Source organism: Onychomys torridus, chromosome 18 (assembly GCF_903995425.1).
Source record: "Onychomys torridus chromosome 18, mOncTor1.1, whole genome shotgun sequence".
Classification (NCBI taxonomy): domain Eukaryota; kingdom Metazoa; phylum Chordata; class Mammalia; order Rodentia; family Cricetidae; genus Onychomys; species Onychomys torridus.
The window spans coordinates 61,502,132-61,514,487 of record NC_050460.1 but is presented as its reverse complement, the minus strand read 5'-3'; the positions used below and the strand labels follow the sequence as shown (position 1 = coordinate 61,514,487).

At 45.0% G+C, this 12,356-nt stretch overlaps 1 protein-coding gene across 1 annotated transcript in view; it reads right to left on the bottom strand.

The window, feature by feature from the left end:
- Positions 1 to 11,663, bottom strand: part of Btbd9 (BTB domain containing 9) — a 362,869-nt gene extending 351,206 nt beyond the window's left edge. Inside the window, exon 1 of the mRNA XM_036167576.1 lies at positions 11,534 to 11,663. The gene's annotated coding sequence lies outside the window, so the exon portion shown is untranslated. The remainder of the gene's footprint in view (positions 1 to 11,533) is intronic.
- Between the last annotated feature and the right edge of the window lie 693 nt (positions 11,664 to 12,356).

Here is a 12,356-nt window from a genome sequence, read left to right as displayed (position 1 = left end):
GTCTTAACAAGCATATCAGTTTGCCAAGTAATAGAAGCTGCTTCTCAACTGGAGCCTATGACTTTCTGGTCACAGGTTCTTTTCTAAAGTCCCAGTATCATATGTGAATTCCCTCCTGTGGACCAGGCCTTAAGTCAACAAAACACTGACACTCACACCACCAGTGCACAGGCTGGCACATCTTGCTAGCATTTCCAACACAAGCATGCAGGATCCACAGCTGAGAGGGACTTGGGGACTTAATTCACTAGGGAGCTAGCTCTCAGGGAAGAGACACTTCTGGCCCACTCCTACCTTAGCTTCTTCAAGCCCTGCAACCAAAGCACACAACCTCTTCAGGAACAGAGTCTACCATTCCGTTCCAGGATGCATCCAACAACGGTGGCAATAGGCATATTGTTTTAGGGGCCTCTGGGGCCAACAATTCCCAGGGAGGTAACCCACTCTTGGGGTTCCCATTAACCACCTATGGCTTCCTTCAGCATCTGCTTTTACCTTTCGTGTGCTCACTAACATTACAGGCACAGACTATTGCAAACTTTTCCAGTCACCTTGGTGACTATCACTTGTGCCTTCCCCAACTAAATCTCCCAAGAATGCCACAGCAACACTTGGGCTTTGTGCCCTTTGGAAACTAATTCCCCATGCTTGCTTCTTCAGGTGCACTCTTAAATGAGGCACCTTCACCTAATGCCTGGTGGGACTGTGGAGAGAGCCTTGGTGAGGGGCTTTCAAAGTCCACTGTCATGTTTCCAGTAAGTGCTGGGTGATGAAAGAAAAAGTCCACAATGAAAGAGCTACTCAAGCCAAACCTAAGTAAGATCTAACAGAGCATGAGAAGATTCCATCCACTAGCATCAACTGTCTCTTCCACAGATCCATGTTTGGTACAGTACCATGAACAGAAAGCACTTAGTTCTCCACAGTCATTCTCCCCAAGCCAGTCCACTTCCACTCCCTTCCTTAGAGTCTACCCTGCATCTTTCCATCCCTGGTGAACTTGGCAGAGGTGGCTCACCTTGACCAACCCTGCCCAGGGCCAAGAAGGAATGTGAAGACAAAGGCTGAGGAAGTGGCCCAACAGTCCAAAGGAAATCAACTGAGTATATTTTGTTTCTCTAAGTAGTATCCATCCATGGATAAGCCAAGTGGGATAACTGAAGACACACAGGTAAGGCATGCCGCCTTCTGAGAGGCTAAGGAAGAACATTGCTTCTGCAAGCTTGTAAGGTCAATGACATCACCTAGAATTTTCTAGTCTACTTCTTTGTTGCTGTGATAAAACACTGACCAAAAGCAACCTTACACATAATAGTCTCCCATTAAGGAAGCCATGACAGGAAGGAATGGCACTGACCACAGTGCGCTGGGTCCTCACGCATTACTTAGCCCAACAGACATACCCACAGGCCAACCCAATTGAGCCAACTCTTCAGTTGAGGTTTGCTCTTCCCAGCTGTGTCAAGTTGACAGCAAAACTAACCAGGACAAACTGTGTGGCTGCATCTTAAAAGATCAAAACTTTTAAGGATGAATAAAAGTACAGAAGTATAGATGTGTAAGTTCAAGACCTCCCTGGACTATACAGTAAGACCCTGTCTCCCTTGCCTCTTCCTCCTCCCATAAAAAGAATGCATAAAATGAAAGCATTCTGGGTCCATTTGTGTTAACACTAATGTGACAGATAAGAAAACTTCAAAGAATCCACAAATATGCCAGCTAGAGAACTTGCTTTAATTTAAAAATGCTTTGATAATCCTTTTTCCTATACTGTGAACATACAAGTCAGAAAAATGATGCATGTGTCTAACAGACAATTGCAGCTGATGGAATGGCTTTCTCTGGGAAAAGGTCCTGCGATTGCTTAAAATTTGTCCACTTTCAAAAAATGTTCACAAATTCTTTGATTCCTCCTTCCAAAACAGATGGAGCCTACCTGCTCTCTTAAGCATGGGCTGGACTTACAGATTCAGCTCTATTACAGGTGCTCTAACAGTTGAAATAAAACAGAAAGTAACACTGATATTCAAAACGGCATGCAAATGTATGGGTTCTTCCTCACTCTTTCCTGACTGGCTCTGGATAAGGCCCAGTGACAACTGAGGAACCTCAAGCAGCCCCCATGAAAGTGTAGGGCCAATAGTCATCTGAGTGCGCCATCTTGCAAGCAGACTCTCCCAGCCTATCTGAGCCTCTACAGTACTTCAAAAGTCACACTGAAACTCATCAGGCACTATGAGCCAGAACCACCCAGCTAGGCTACTTGAGTTCCTGACCCACAGTAATTGTGGTAGAAAAAAAAAGTTGGTGTTTGAAACAACTAAATCTTGGGTTGACTTCTTAGACTGCAATAGATGACTAGTAGGGTATTTAGTAGCTAATCCATTTGCAGAATTATAATTACTGTACAAATATTTACTGTGAAGTTAGATGAAACTGACTTTTACAAAAATAATTACAGTATATATTTCTAGGAATGTAGAAAATAGAATGAATAAGAGTAACTCAGTCAAAATGCTAGGAACCAAATCAAAATAACTGCATTATACCACAAATAGAATGCATTGACTTTGTGAAGACTTCCACTTCAGTGGAAGGAATAAGTGAGGCAGACAGAAGAGAGACTAGCTACTGAATTCAAGGATTACACTGTTTGGGATAAGATCTCAAGGGTGTCTTGATTACTTTTCTATTGCTGTGAAGAGACACCATGACTAGGTCAACATATAAAACAAACAGTTTATTGGGGGCTTACAGTTTCAGAGGGTGAGTTCATAACCATCACAGAGGGAGCATGGCAGGAGACAGGCAGGCATGGCACTGAGCAGTAGCTGAGAGCTTGCATCTAATCTACAGGCAGGAGGCAGCAGTACTAACTGATAATGGTAAAGCCCCAAGCCCAGACCCAGTGACAAGCTTCCTCCAACAAGGCCACACCTCCTAGTCATTCCCAAACAGTTCCACCAACTGAGGACCAAGCATTTAAATATAAGAGCCTATCGGGCTATTCTCATTCAAACCACCACAAAGGGATTTGTTTTAAGTTCTAAATTTACTTTAAATGCTATTGATTAGCATGAAAAATTATAGTTCTCGCTGGGCGGTGGTGGCGCACACCTTTAATCCCAGCACTCGGGAGGCAGAGCCAGGCAGATCTCTGAGTCTGAGGCCAGCCTGGTATCCAAAGTGAGTTCCAGGAAAGGCACAAAGTTACACAGAGAAGCCCTGCCTTGAAAAACAAAACAAAACAAAAATTATAGTTCTCTAGAACCTGTTGTACTTGTATATAAAGAAAACCAAATGCTTATGTAAAATGTATCATTCAACAAAAAAAAAAAAAAAAAAAAAAAAAAAAAATAGCACTTGTTCATAGGATAATCAACATTGTGACCTGTCAGGCTCCTCTCCTATCTAACCTTAGATATGTCATCAAATTATCTTCAAGTATTTAAGAATTTACTAAGATTCTGACCTGTTCTAGCAATTTTTGCATAATCTGCAGACTGTGTGTCTGTGTATGTGTGTCCATCAGGACATTCACACGCCAGGACCACATGTTGAAACCAGGAGTTGACACTAACTAGAAAAAGCATTGGTATTAAGAGTCTAAGCCTATGGCTGAAGCTCACTGCCATCCCTCACTGGCTACAGACTACAGACAAATTGCTCCCCATTCTGGAACTCACTTGGCTCATTAGTACAATGGGGATAGTTGTCGGGTTTTCAAGACCATTATTAGAATTAAAGAATACATAGAGAGGGCCTCACCTCACATACTACTGAAACTCAATACATGGCTCCCAGCTGTTAATGCCTCTTGGATTAGTCAGCTTTCTATCACTGTGACACATGCCTGAGAAGTTGAAAGGAGAGTCGTTTGCACTCACAGAGGCTTCAGTTAACGAGTGGCTAGTCCACTGCCTTCCTGACCTGTGCTGAAGCACTACATTATGGCAGAAAGCACATGATATACAACCTCACAGGGGCGAGGAAGCAAAGCGACAAACAGGACAGGGATGGGGTCCCAAATATCTTCTACAATGGCATGCCTCAATAACCTAAATTCCTTCCAGTAGTCCCTACTTCCTAAAAGTTCTGCCATTTTCCAAAAATGCCATTAGCATTAACAGGACTCTGGGGAACATTTGCAATACCAACTGAAACAAGCGCTCTCCTTACATGCATGCTACGTCTTGGATTTGGAATAGCCTCCAAAGGCTCATGCATTAAGGCTTGGTGTCCACTCTGATTAGCAGAGGACAGGAGTCTTCCTTCAGGAGGTGAAGCCTAGTGGGAGCTTTTCTGTCATTAGGACCCTACGCTCAAAGGTGTCTGTGGAACCTGGATTCTTTAGCCATGATGTGCTTCCCCAACACAAATACACACCACAGGCCTAAAAGTAATGAGTTTGCCCAATTATGGACATAAAACTCCTAAACTATAAGACCAAATAAACCTTTTTCTTATTAAGCTGGTTTATATCAAGTATTTATCATACTACAGGAAAGCTGGCTAACACACTATGTATACCTCCCAAATCATGAACTGCAAGGACACAGACCATTGGAATATTTTTGTGTCTCATATTCAAATGCAAAAAGTAGCCCAAGAGGATTAATATGTCCAGATTTATGGCTTTTTTTTTTTTTTGGTAGGGTCTCACATATCCCAAGCTTGCTTCTCATTCATTATGTAGCTGAAGATGACCATGAACTTCTGAGCCTCTGGCTGCCACCTCCCAAGTGCTGGGAGTACAGGTATGGGCAGCTTATGTGCCATCACGCCCAGTTATTCAGTATTAGAGATCAAACTTAGGTTTTCATGCTTGCTAGGCAAGCATGGACTAGATCTTAAATGTCTTCCAAAGGCCTCTATCAAGTAAGCTACATCCTCAGTCCCAGACTTGTTATAATTCTGAAAGATTACAATGGCTTATGAATTGAAATCAAAACTGAACACTTACCCACTCAACAAGCACAAGTCCCTAGCCTGCAATCAATATTTATAAAGCTTAACATATTCCTTGTAGCAGTCTATTTTCTTTCTCTAATTGCACTCTCTCTTCTACCAAATTACAAATTGGATTGCAAAGAAAAAAAGCTAAACATGTCTATACTCTTCATGGCCCCTTGCATACAAAAAGCTGATAAATTTAACTTCAAGTTCTCAAGACACTGTGCTTATAAGTATAATCTGAACATTTTAAAAAATCAGGCCTCCTCCCCCATCCCGACAACATACATGTGTATACAGTCAGCTCAGGTGCCCAGAACAATGACCATTTATTTCTTCCTACCTAACACCTCACACAAAATCTGGAAAAACAGTAACTACTTAATAACTTGACAGAGAAAAGAAATAAGAGAGAATAAACAACTCCTTTTCAACTTCCTATTAGAAAAAAAAGAAATAATACTAATATCTGTGCTACATGCTAGAAGTCCTCAGTACATGTGCACAGAGGACCTAAGGTACCTCCACAAACAGTCCCAAGACTCAGAGTCCTGTACGTCCGGGTTTCCATGATTAGACTTCCTGTTTCCTTCCTTTAGCTCTGCACATCTTATCAAATTTTCTGTAAATGCTCTAGAAACAAAGAGTCTATCATTTGCTTCCCTAAGATGAATGCACATCAGATCCTGGCACACATTATTCACACTGACTTTGTGATCTAGCTTGCTTTCTGATGCTGTGATAACACACTGACTAAAACCAGCTTGGGGAGGAAAGGGTTTATTTCGGTTTACAGTTTACAGTCCATCACTGAGGAATTCAGGGCAGGAGCTCAAGCAGGAACTGGAGGCAGGAAGTGAAGCAGAAACCCCGAAGGAACACTGCTTCCTGGCTTTTCCACAGCTTCTGCAAGTTTCTTATAGCACCCAGGCCCACCTGCCCAGGGGTAGGAACCAGCACGTGGACTGGACCCTCTACATCAAGTACTGGTCAAGAAAATGCCCCATGGACATGCCCACAGGCTGATGGAGACAAGTCCTCCATACTTCCCAAATTCACACACACACACACACACACACACACACACACACACACACACATATGCACATTTTACAACCTGAACTATCATTCTTCTAAAATGAAAAATGGGGTGAAGAGAAAGTATTTAACACAAAGCCAAATGCACAAGTTATACATCAGCTTATTAAAAATGTGTCTGGCTGGGCAGTGGTGGCACACGCCTTTAATCCCAGCACTCAGGAGGCAGAGGCAGGAGGATCTTCTAGTCCAGCCTAGTCTACAGAGTGAGTTCTAGGACAGCCAGGGCTGTTAAACAGACAAACTGTTTTGAAAAACTTAAAAAAAAATCTGTAGCTATTTCATATGTGTAAAATTAGAAATAGTGTCCTCATTTAGTGTATGGAGAGCAGGAATGAAATCCTGTGAAGGACATAGTCCCCCAAACACTGTCACACAGCAGGCATTTGGTAGATTTTGAGAAGACGGAATGAGCTCTTTGGAACTACTAGGTGATGAACCTATAGTCGAAACTATTACATTCCTGATTCTTCTCTGAACTCCTCCCTGCTTCTCCAAAAATGTCACCATCTCCTTAATGTCCATGCTCATCCCTCTTCCATTCACAGGGTACTTCGGTTGCTTTCAAGTTTGGTCTAAACACACTCGACCTGAAACTTACAGAGAACGGGCCTGGATTTCTGGTTTTATCAAGCCTCCATGTACTCCTGATGCATGCTCAAGTTTGGGAACCTTCATGGTTTTAAGGTTTTCCAGAGCTCATGGGTTGGAAACTTAATCCTCAGTGCTACTGTGTAGAGGCAGAGCATTTGTGAGGTGGTAAGACAGGAGGCTTCTGTTGTTTCTCCAGGGGTGGAGTTCCTAAAAAGGAGAAAGGGACAGACAGATACCACCCCTCTCCACAGGATCTACCAAGTGACTTTGGACATCTCAACTTCTAGAATGCTGAGGAAACAAATTGTTTATAAACTCTTTAGTCTTCAGTATTTCCTCACAGAAACAGAAAACAGACTGGAGCTGGTCTAGCCTAGAAATCACCTGAGTTTAAATGCTGATTCACCTGTTGGTTTTCCAAGTTCCATTTTTTGTCCTTTATAATTCCCATTATCTGTTTTTTTATTTTTGTTTTTCTGTAATCAAACTGTCTACTTCTACATCTATTACTATTATTGTAGCAACAGCTAACTTTTGTTTAACATTTTACATACGGCATGTGCTGATATCACCAAATACACACTGTATTATGCAGTCTTAACAATAATTCTTTAATTCCAACAAAAAGCGGAGAATAAAAGACATTACTTTGTGCAAGGTCACTCACAACAGGGATTTGGGCTGGTATCTTCCTACCGCCAAAGTTCCCAAAGTTAATGACTATTCTACATGCTCCTTAGAAAGTTGCTATTCCTGTGGTCTCAGCTGTCATGTACCCTACACTGCTCCTGGTCCTCTCCAACTCTGAAGGAGAACTCTGAACTACCTACACAGTGGCTCTGTCTACTGGAGCCCCCCTGAGCTCCTTAAATTAACACAGTACCACTGTTTCTCTGCACTTGAACCATCCCTCCGTCATTCTCCAAGTTAATGGCATCATAATCACCTACTTGGTCACAGGATCGTGTCCTCTTGAACTTCTTCTCCCTCCCCATCTATGTGTTCTGAAAGTTTTAAACTTCTAACAACTCAAATGTTTCTGAACTCTAACCACCCCTTTCCTTTCCTGAGATAGCAGCACACCCCTGCCTCTCCACTCTAAAGCAACCTATGAGGGACTCCGATTACTCATGAGGACGTGCTTGATCTACTTTCTTTGCTTTCCATTGCCAAGTAAATGAGCAGTGAACCTTTAGAATAGAGTGGGCCAGGTGTGGCGGCACACCCCTTTGCTCCCAGCACTCGAGAGGCACAGGCAGGTGGATCTCTATGAATTCAAGGCCAGACTAATACACATAATGAGTTCTAGGACAACCAGGGCTATAGAGGCCCTGTCTCACAAAAAAAAAAAAAAAAAAAAAAGAAAAAGAAAAAATAGAATGGAAGATGCCTTCATAACTTGTCTTTAATATATCTATCCTATCTCTACAGCTACACGTTAATCTGGTAAGAAACAACTCAAGATGTTTCCAAAAGTACCATTCAATTTTAACAGTCAGCAACACTCCTTAGACGTCTACCTAGAAAGCTCCTTCCTCCTCATACACAGCAAAAACCTACTTAACGTTTGAGGCTAAGGTCTATCTTCTTCTCTCCTAATCTTTCAACATCAGTGTTTTCCCAAATGCTGTCAATTTCTCTAGTACTTTGTTAATTCTCAGTGATTAACTTCACAACATACAACAGCCAGTAGTTTATCATCTCTGATGAACACTTGTATGCCAAGTGTATTACAGCATCTCATTCATCTATGCCCTTCTCTCAGCACCCAACAGAACTAGTTGTAGCTAGCACCTCATCAATGTTTGCTGAGCTGTTAAATAATGCAACATCTGCAGAGTAACCTTACACATCCCACTTAGCAGTTCCGAACCTTTCTAAAGAATTCTGTTTCTTTGTAGAGGGGGATGACAGTGAGACAGACTCTTGTAGCCCTGGCTAACCTCAAAACCACTGTTGCAGGGGATACTGTTGAGTCACTGAGCCTCTTGCCTTCACTTTCCAAGTGTTGAGATGTCAAGTATGTGTCACTACAAACAGCTCAAGAACTTTGTAATAACAAACAAAGTTATAGATAATTTCATATTCTCCAGCAGTGTGTAATTACTGTCAGGTCTTTTTGTCAATGTTTCTTCGTATCTCCCTTCAGACAGGCTTCCTTTCTAGCTAACATTATTTGTATTTTTGTCACAGGATCAGCAGTAATTGCTTAGCAGGGCACTGTGAGAGATAATCCCAATGGAAACTGTGTCACTGAGTACGGTTAGATGACGACTTTGGTTACATCACTTCTGTAATTGTCCAGAACAGCAGCCTAAACCCATTAAGTAGATTGGGGGGGCTGAGCCATGTAGTACTGACAATCTAGGGAAAAAAAGCACAGGAATGAAGCATTTATTCCAATTACTAAATGAAATTGAAGGACACAGAATTCTGGTCCTCTGGTCCTGGGTCAACTGGATATCCTTTTAGGAGAAATAACCTTTTTTTTTTTTGGCATTGCATGGTGGCTCATATCTGTATTCCCAGTAATCAGAAAGCAGAGTCAGAAAGATCATACTAAGTCTGAGGCCAACATGATCTACACAAGTTCTAAGCCAGCCAGGGATATATGGTAAGACCCTTTCAAGAAACAAATAGATGTTTTAAAAGAATAACACTTGTAACTTATTCCTGTCTGAGACTTTATTCTGATCAACACACCACCTCATCCCCCATGCAAACAGACTCTCTTCTAGTTTTTCTGTTGCTGTGATAAAAAATTAATCAGAAACTTGGGGGAGGGTTTATTTTGTTTACAGGCTAATTGTCCATCATCCAGGACAGCAAAGGCTAGAACCTGGAGGCAGGAGCCAGGTGCTGTTTACTGGCTTGCCTTCTCTGACAACCCAGGACCATCTGCAGGGTGGCTCTGGGGGGGTGGCTCTGGGGGGAGTGGAGGGGTAATTAAGGAGGTACTCCTACATCAATTATCACTTAAGGAAATGCCCCCACAGACTGTACACAGGCCAATCTGATGGAAGCAATTCCTCAATAGCAGTTCCTTCTACCCAGGGATTCTAGTTTGTGCCAAGTTGACAAAAACTAACCAGCACGGGCTCCACCCTATTAGAAGGCCAGCTTAACACTCTGCCTCCCCTTAACTTTTCTATTTCTGTGTAAGAAAACTTTCTCTGCTCCAGTCAACACAAGTCTCCTCAAAATATCCCTCCGCCATCCAACGAACAAATTCACATTAACTTTTCACAATAGGACTTCTCAATTCTTTCCTAATTCCAATTTTACACTTCCTTCAAAGGCCAGCCATAGTCTTACCTTCCACAGTCCCGTCTCTGACCTCCTCTTGTCTACATTTCTCTAATGCTATAGTCCCATCTAATACTACTACCTCATTTAGTTCCATGATTCTTTTAAATATGCACGCTTTCTTTTCCTGACTGGAGTGTTCCTTGTTAAAGGATCCCACAATCCTCTCATTAATTTAGCACAACTCTGGAAAGAGAGGAACAGTTGTATTAACTCTGTCAAGGCTGAGACTAAATGCTTCTCCGAAAACCATTTATGCAGTGTGATGCTCTACCTACTGTGTGTCCACTCTGTAGCATGCAGTTTTCAAGGAGATACAGGCAGAAGAGGAAAACGATGACTCTGGTCCCCAAAGTTCATAAATGGACAGTAGCTCCTGAGTATTCAGCTTTACACGGCGCTTTACTGATTCCAAGATGTGAGAACTTCAGACGCCATACTTGACAGCCTAGGCTCTAAAACTGAACCTCTGGATGGTAGAACTGGGTGGAAACTAAAGGTATGTCACTCTATTCTTATGCATAAACCATGACTAAATGTCAGTGCTCCCTTGTCATTGGTTCTAGGCACTACCTTTAACAGATAATGGGGGGGAAAACGACTTCTTCCGTTTGTCTCCATTACTCCTCCTTCCCCGAGGATGGTTAGGACAACCACCACACGTTCAACCCGCTGGAGTCCCGCGCCCAGCACTGAGACTGATGGCTAGCTGCTGCATCTTTTCACTCCAGCTGCACCACCCTAGCCCACACGTGGAATGCAATCTATATTTTCATTTGACAAATACCCACCTGCCTGCTTGTAGAGAAAACAAACACAAGAGGCAGGGCTGCCCTACCCTCGAGGCCCTGGCAGTGGCCCAACGCACAGCAAGTTCTTGGAAATAAATACAAGAGCAGTTTCGAGTCTATGAGGAAGTAACACTACTGGATAGGTATGGTCCTCTAGACTTCAAAATGTGTACCAACTGGATTTAAAAAAAAAAATCAGAAGCACGTGGGCACACACGTGAGGCTGGAAGGTCCAGGCAACTGGTTGGCCGCCCCGGCGACGACACTGACAGGTCCCTGCCTTCGCCAGGTGGTGGGTGTGCCCGAATCTAGCGCAGACACTCATAACTCTCTCCCTAACTATCCGCTCCTACTCCGGGACCCACCAGGGTTAGAACCGACGAAGCCTTCCGGGTTTAAGCTAAAACTTCGCGAACCCCTAAACCCCGAGGGTCCCCGTTTCCGCGTTTGTCAGGCTTGCAAAGTCGCCTCTCTTGTCCTGGCGCCAGGCTGCCGAGGAACGCGCGGGCTTCTGCCGCTCCGAATTCCTCCGTGGAAGGGAAACTGGCAGCGTCATGCGGGAATCCAGTCACTGGTCCCCACTCCCCCCAGAGCGCCAGGCCCGGGAACTGACCCTCGTCAGCCCCCGTCCCCGCCCCCCGGAACCAGCGGCCGAGGGGCGTGGAGCGGGCGCGCGCCGGCACGGCGAGGGAGGACGGGGGGCGGAGGGGGGAGCGCGCGTCTCCGCGCCCCGGGCCCGCGCAGCAGGTGCGGCCAGGCCCCACCTCCCCCGAGTGGTCCCGGCGACTCACCCCGACGATGTTCCTCAGCGACCTAACCGCCGCCACACACGTCTCTTCCGCCCGCAACGACCCTGCCTCGTGGCCACCGCCCCCTCGACCGCCGCCGCCGCCGCCGCCGTCGCCGCCTTCCCCGCCGCCGCCGTCGCGGCGCGCGCCCGCCCTCACGCACACCGCCGTGGCCGCGCACGCGCTTTGCGCGCTGGCGTCACTTAGCAACGGATCCACCGTGGGCCGGGAGGACCCAGGATTTCAGGGCTCCAGGTCGCTTCCGGCGGGGTTCTGTGGCGCGTCTCCGCCCGTCGGAGGCACGGCCCCTCCGGAACTGAAGCCCTCCGGGTGTGGCCGCCCTGCCGGCACCTGGCTCAGGGTAAGTCGCGTCATCACACACGTCACTGAATAGCGTCATCGGTCGCGTCACTGCGTATGGGGAAGAGCCGGAGCGCCTGTTGGGGCGCCTACCTGATGGACAGTCATCTAGGTGCGAGGAAGTTCTACACGGAGAAGAGTGAGCCGAGTGAGTCATTAACAACATTAAGGTGCGATGAAGGCCAGGCCTGGAATCCCTTGACTCAGTTTCCTCGAGCTGTCGGTCCGTATGAAAAGTAATACCCGACCGCCTGCACTAGACAGCTGTGGATTTAAGACGAACTACTGCGTGCGAGGCTGCTGGGATACCTGGTCTTCTTCGACCTTGTAATTTCAAGACCGTGGCAGAAGCCCGACTGTAACTACTCACCGTTCCACCTTCCAGGACTACCAAATGTAAAATATAAAACCCACTGGACTTCACCTTTCCCATAAGAAGAAACCGTAGAGCAAGGAAAGCAGGGAC